This window comes from Thalia democratica, chromosome 4, assembly GCF_965202585.1.
Source record: "Thalia democratica chromosome 4, ktThaDemo2.hap1.1, whole genome shotgun sequence".
NCBI classification, from domain to species: domain Eukaryota; kingdom Metazoa; phylum Chordata; class Thaliacea; order Salpida; family Salpidae; genus Thalia; species Thalia democratica.
Window position 1 is genome coordinate 67,095,915 of NC_139168.1, and position 6,438 is coordinate 67,102,352.

The following is a 6,438-nucleotide window of genomic DNA, read 5'->3' on the forward strand; positions in this document are numbered from 1 at the left end:
ATTTACGTATTGTATTATTACTTATTTCGTATAAAATTATTGAACAAAAGTTTAACGTGTTAATCAATTAAATAATTTAACGTGTTAACTAGAACAAATTCGTAGAAAATTTCGTTATGCAAAATAATTAAAATATAGACTTTAATAAATGCTTAAAACAGAAAACAAATCACATTAAAAATTAAAACATTTTAAGTTCAACTTAGGAGTTAGTTCTTATTATGACCATAAAAGAATTAGAACATAAACTTTTGCAAGTGTTCATATTTATTAAACATAGTGCAATTGAAAAAACATGGGGCAATTACAAATGTATAAAAAAAAATAAATTCCACTTAGGATTACACTTTTACGATAATAAAAAAATTAACTTTAGTAATTGTTTAGTAATATAAAACGAACTAAAATAGCAAAAGATGTCTCTGTTTTACTACAAAAGACACAACTTACTTTTTGAAGTTATGGTCAAGAAATAAATGTCATTGGAGGCAATCAATTGTGCTTTTGCTCGTACAAACTCTCGGCATCAGAAAATAGTATTTCAGAATACACATAAGATGATAGTACAGCAAGGTATTTTTCTTGCAAAACTGGCAAGATGTGGGTATATTGTCTTGTTCAAGTTTCACCAGTTTATGACTTCATCCTCTTAGTTTCTCCATTCAATTTTTCTGTATCAAAAACGCCCTTTATTTCTGCTTCATTTTCTTTTACAATAGAATCCTCTTGCTCGTCCTCCTGTGTAGCTGTGTTTGATTATGTTTTAAACAAAAAAAAGAAGTTGAAAACTTCTTAGGATAAAAATTCACAATGTTGTGGTTTTGGTTTCTCTAGTGGCAATATAAGAGAATCACCACCTGCGTTTTGTTGAGTACCTTAAGTGTTTGGCAACGCTTGATTATTATATTTAATAAAAGCTAACAAACAAATTAATTAAAAATGTATGTTTATTGTAAACTAAACTTCCACACTAAAAAAGTATAAAATTAGCCAAATCGTTTATTCAAAGCTCATGTCTTTAAAGATATATAACAAATAAAGGTCTCCACTATCCACTTATTGCTAAAAACAGGGCTGCCAAATGTATCGGAAAATTTTCTCCAAATTTTTAAAGTAAAAATTGTTGGGCCTATTTTTAGTTTAAAGTTTAGTTTAAGGTTAAAAACTGTGTTTAATTGTATTAAAAAATTAAAAAGATAATGAAAAGGTACTTTAAAAGTATTTTTGATAAAACACTTTTGATGATAGCAACAAGTTTTCATTTATATGAAACATTTTTTAAGTCAAATAAAAACTTTATTACTTAACATGTAAAAACTGTTTAAAATTCTAGGTTTTTTAGTTACTTTTGTTCAAAATTTCAGGTTTTCCCAATTTTTTTTATTTAATTGAACAAATTCCAGATTTTTCCAGATTTTTTAGTCTACATTCTCAAGTTCCATAGTTTAAAGTTTTTTGGCATCCCTGTATGGAGAATGATATAACTTCATATATTTTAAAATTTTGTTTTCATAACAATCTTTCTGTCCAAAAAATAGAACATCGAATAAGGTATAAATATGTTAAAAATTTGTGAGCTATGAATATTTGGTGGGCCAATATCTAAAGTTTAGTTGGGTCTGGTTGACTGTGTGTGGGTAGATAGTCAATCTGACTTTTTTATCCTTACTTTCCCTGCAGACGGGGTGACTTTCTAGGACGTTTGTGCATAAGACCCTCTGCGGGCAGCTTGGTGTTTGTATTTCTTAAATTGGATACAATAAATATAAAATAGTTTTATACTAACTTATTATAATGTATCAGTAAACTCTATCTATTTATACTAATAACTATTCTAGACTACTCTATATAAATTAGGCAAGATAATTTGGGTGATGCATCTGTTATACAAAAGAACCACACAACAATGTTACAAAATTTTATACTCAATAAATATAAGCTGCTTTAAAAACTTTTTTTAATCACTAGGCAAAGTTTTTTGATGAAATGTTTCATCATTGATTTAAGCCTTATTTTTCATGACTGCAACTAGCTCTAAATATTCTCTTAATGTTTAGAATTAAAAAATGAATAATGCAAGATGTTGCAGCAGCTCATTACAAACTACTTAAGATTTTATTGTTAAGAATTTATTTTTTAGATTATTTTTTTAAATAAAATATTAAAATGTTGGAAGTAAAATATATGTCATAAATTAAAAACATCAATTAAATAAACAATAAAATACTAACAAAAAGAATATAGCTAAAAGTATGCAAGTATCTGCTTTAATTTTACACATTTAAGTTGGTTTTTTTTGTATAAATATTGCAGCAGTTTATTACAATGAAATAACATAAAAAACTAAACATATGATGAATAAATAAGAGCGGCTATCCAAAAAGTTATGTGGATGTACTGATCCAAAAAGTGGTAATTTCTTTTTTGTTTTGGTTATATTGATTTAACATCTATTTACAGCTGTAAGCATTTATTAAGATTTTTAAAAATATTTCTGTATGCTTTTTGTAAGTATCTAAAGACCAAAATTTCTTGACCAAGTTCGGTTCGGTACAAACTTTTGTGCTGTTATGAAAGTGCGTACCAAAGCGGTAGGTTATTGTTTCCCAAAACTCATTTACTCATTCGCTCCCTTTTCAGAAATTTGAAAAAAAAAATCGCCCCCCATGGTTGTATAAAGTTTTTTTTTTATTTCTTGAGTTGGCACTTTTGAGCCAAAAATGTTGTATTTGAAATATAGTTTAGTCTGAAACTTCTTATGCACGCACTTTTGTGCTGTGTTCAAAGTAGTTTATAGTGCTTGAAAAAATAATTTACAGTTACTTTCTTATTTGCCTATTATATCGTATCAAAATACTTGAATATTAAAAAGCCTTTTGTAATCTGTAATCAATTCTGTTTGCATATGAACTGTTTTGAAATTAATGGAACCTTTAAGTTACTTGTGGACAACTTTTGTAGTCAGCAAGTCATTTTTACTAAAAATCCTTTCTAGTATCAACTTCAAAAAAACATTACTTGCGGGCTGCATAATTTCAAAAACTAACATATAAGAAAATTAAAAAACTAGAGCAAAATGGTAATAAATTGATTTACTATTATTGTGATCTAGGAAGTACTATTGTGATCTGAAAACCAACTTGAAAGCGTGTTTCAAAGTAGTGACTAATATTCATTAGGATTTAAGCAAACTTTTTGTAGAATAAATAACTTAATAAAATTTTTGTTATAAAAAGACTACTTAAATACAATACAAAACAGTTTAGATAATAAGTATTATAAAAAATCAAATAAAATAGAAAAACTTACAGAAAATAATGTCTGCTACTGAAGTCTAATCTAGTGTGAAGGATGACTGCTTGTGTTGGACACTTATGCAAAATATTATTTTGCCTTGTGTCCAAATATTGATAATTTAAAGAAATTAATGTTTTTCACTTGATATTATATTTTTCCTTTAAAAAAACAACAAATAAATATAGTAAAACTAATTTCCAAAAAAAATATTTTTCACAAACAAAATAAGTGCGAGTTAAAATGATTTTGTCTTTGATTTCTTGAATGAACTAAAAATAGCTTGTTTATGGGTGTGGCTAAGGGAAAATGAGAGAATCAAATGAGAGATCAAGTGATCTACAGTCCAAAGTCCAGGAAAATGAGAGAATCAAATGAGAGATCGCGTGATTTACGGAAATTCTAGAAAAAGAATCGGAAAACTATAAATACGCCCAATCAGAGCGTGAAGCGGGCGTTCCACCTCGAAACAAGCACGAAGCGAAATGCTGCTCCACAAAAGAAATAACAGCCGCCGCCATCTTTGGTAGAAGATATTACCGCCGATCTTCAAGCAAGAAGATTTAAACAACCACCTAATTTTAACAACCCACGCATTCTGTGGCATCAAGAATCTAAGTACTGCAAGTACTCTTTCATCAAATAACTCTATGCTGAATTCCACGATTTAGTTCACAGCGTTCATTGAAACAAACTTGAACATTCATCTTATCAAGCAAACCCACAAAGACTGTGGCGTCAACCTTAGCTACACTTCTACGAACAAGTTGTTTTCGTACTTCACATTAATTCTATCGTAATATTTATATTATTCGTATCTACTCACTATTGTACTTGTATTGTAATATTTATACATATTTATATTATCGTATTTACTTACTATTGTACTTGTATTGTAATATTTATAAATATTTATATCATCGTGCCTATTTATATTGTATTTTATCGCCACGCTCCGATTACGGAAAGGAAACGAAAGAAGATCAAGCCACGTTCATCAAGATTCTGTAAACGAGACGGACCAACGTCGAGTGCCAGAAACTGAGTGACCGGAGACCAGTGACACGTCAAGGAGGGAATCCAGAGCACGTTTTCCTTCTAATTGTTAACTTTAAGTGTTTAGACTTATTGTGAGCTGTCATTGCGTTTGTTTGTACATAATAAAACAATATTACTTAGTTTTATTACATTTGGTTATATAGATTATATAGTTATGTTCTTAAAACCCCTAAAAAAGGCATTAGTCTTGAAAGTGCAACGCACACATTCGTGCACCGAAATGAGTTGTTCCGAGACTACTGCTAACCTGGAATCTGATGAGATTGTCGAGCCTGAGACCGAGGCAGTTTCGAAGGAAATCAGTGAGGCTCTTAGTCTGGGTAACAATAATGGCGTCCTCCGCAGCAACCATTCGCCAACCACTGAAGACAACACTAAAAAAATAAACGAATTAACTAAATTAGTAAAAAATAGTAACAAACTAATAGAAGATAGACTTAATACTATTTTAAAAACAATTTCTTTACAGAATTCTCAATCAATCAACACCCCTGCAAGAAGTGTGGTAAGTTCAGTTGATTGTTTTAATTCACATATAAACTTGACAGACTTGCCCTCAGCCAGTAAGTATATTATGACCAAAACAACGGCTGCCAACAATCTTACGTTCCTTCAAGACTCCCTAAACACAAGAACATCACAAATATCCAGTTACCAAGTTACGGCTGTAACACAAACACTCCCTACTACATCCATGAGTCCAACAAATTCATCGTTAGACAGTTTTTCACGACCATATTCCCATCAAAAAAAACCTAAATTCTAACCTAAAGTTTGATCAATCAAATGAGAAAAATTTTAGTCACTTTTACTGCAGTAATTCAAATATCGAGCAGCTTAAACGACAGATCGACATTCTACAAAATAAAGTGAAAAAATTTCCAATTGTTATACAGATTCGAATCAGACTAATGGCAATCATTTCTCTTTCAATCAAGAATCTTCGCCCGAGAATCAGGACTTCCACAAAGCAACAAATTCAAGGCGTTTTCCAAAGCGAATGTTTAGGAAAATTAAAGGAAAAAATCCGAGAGAGGAGTTCAAATTGTTTAAGCTTCAGTGTAAAAGCCAGGGCAATTTCGATGATACAACTCAGTTTGAAATCATATTAAAAATATGGCCAATTAATGATATACTTTACTATGTAAAAATTGGTAAACCATCTAGCTATGTCTGTTTCAAACAAGAAATTTTAAGCATGACACCATGCTTACCGGATATACACAAACCTCCACCTATTTGGAGTCATACCCTAACTTTTAAAGACATTCATCAGTTGGTATCGAAAAGTTTTACTTGCTCGCCAGATGACCTCTACAAACATCTTACTATTAATTATAGTCCCAAATGGGCGAGTAAAATTCTAATAAAAGACCTTGAACTTCCTATCAAGAAGTTTAAGAACCGTCTTATGTGGATTCTCGAACAAGGCCCAACTGATTTGAAAATGAGTTATAATAGTAAAAAATCAAATAACCAATATAAGTTGAATAATAAATTTAAAAGGACATTTCATCAAAACCGAAATGAAAATTATTCGCAACCTAATCAAAACATAAACAACTACTCAAAAGACTATAGACAACATCAAAGTAATTTTAGTAATAAAAAACTTAACAGATGTCGCTATCATGTTCGTTTTGGTGAGAAAGCTAAAAATTGTGAAGGCTCGCAATGTAAAATGTACAAAAAATTTGTAGAAAATAAAATAAATATTTTAAGCAAAAATCAACAATAGTGAAAAAAAAAATATTTATCGAAGAAAGGTTGAAAAAAGGAAAATTGAAGTGCACATGTGAAGATAAATCAATAAGAATCAAAGAAGCAAGCTCGTGCTCAACCTATAAAACACTTAACGAAAAACTTAAACAAAAGTCAACTGAACCAAAAAGAAAATATAGCAAATTTCGAGAAAATGAAGTACTCTGTGAAACAAAATCAAATATAAGTACCAAACTATTAGTTATTACAGATAAATATAATAAAATACCTTATTTGTTTGATATCAATGCACAACATTCGATTATTTCTAAAGGATTGATTAGTTCATATGAAGAAGATGAATTAGTACCTGAAATTTGGGAC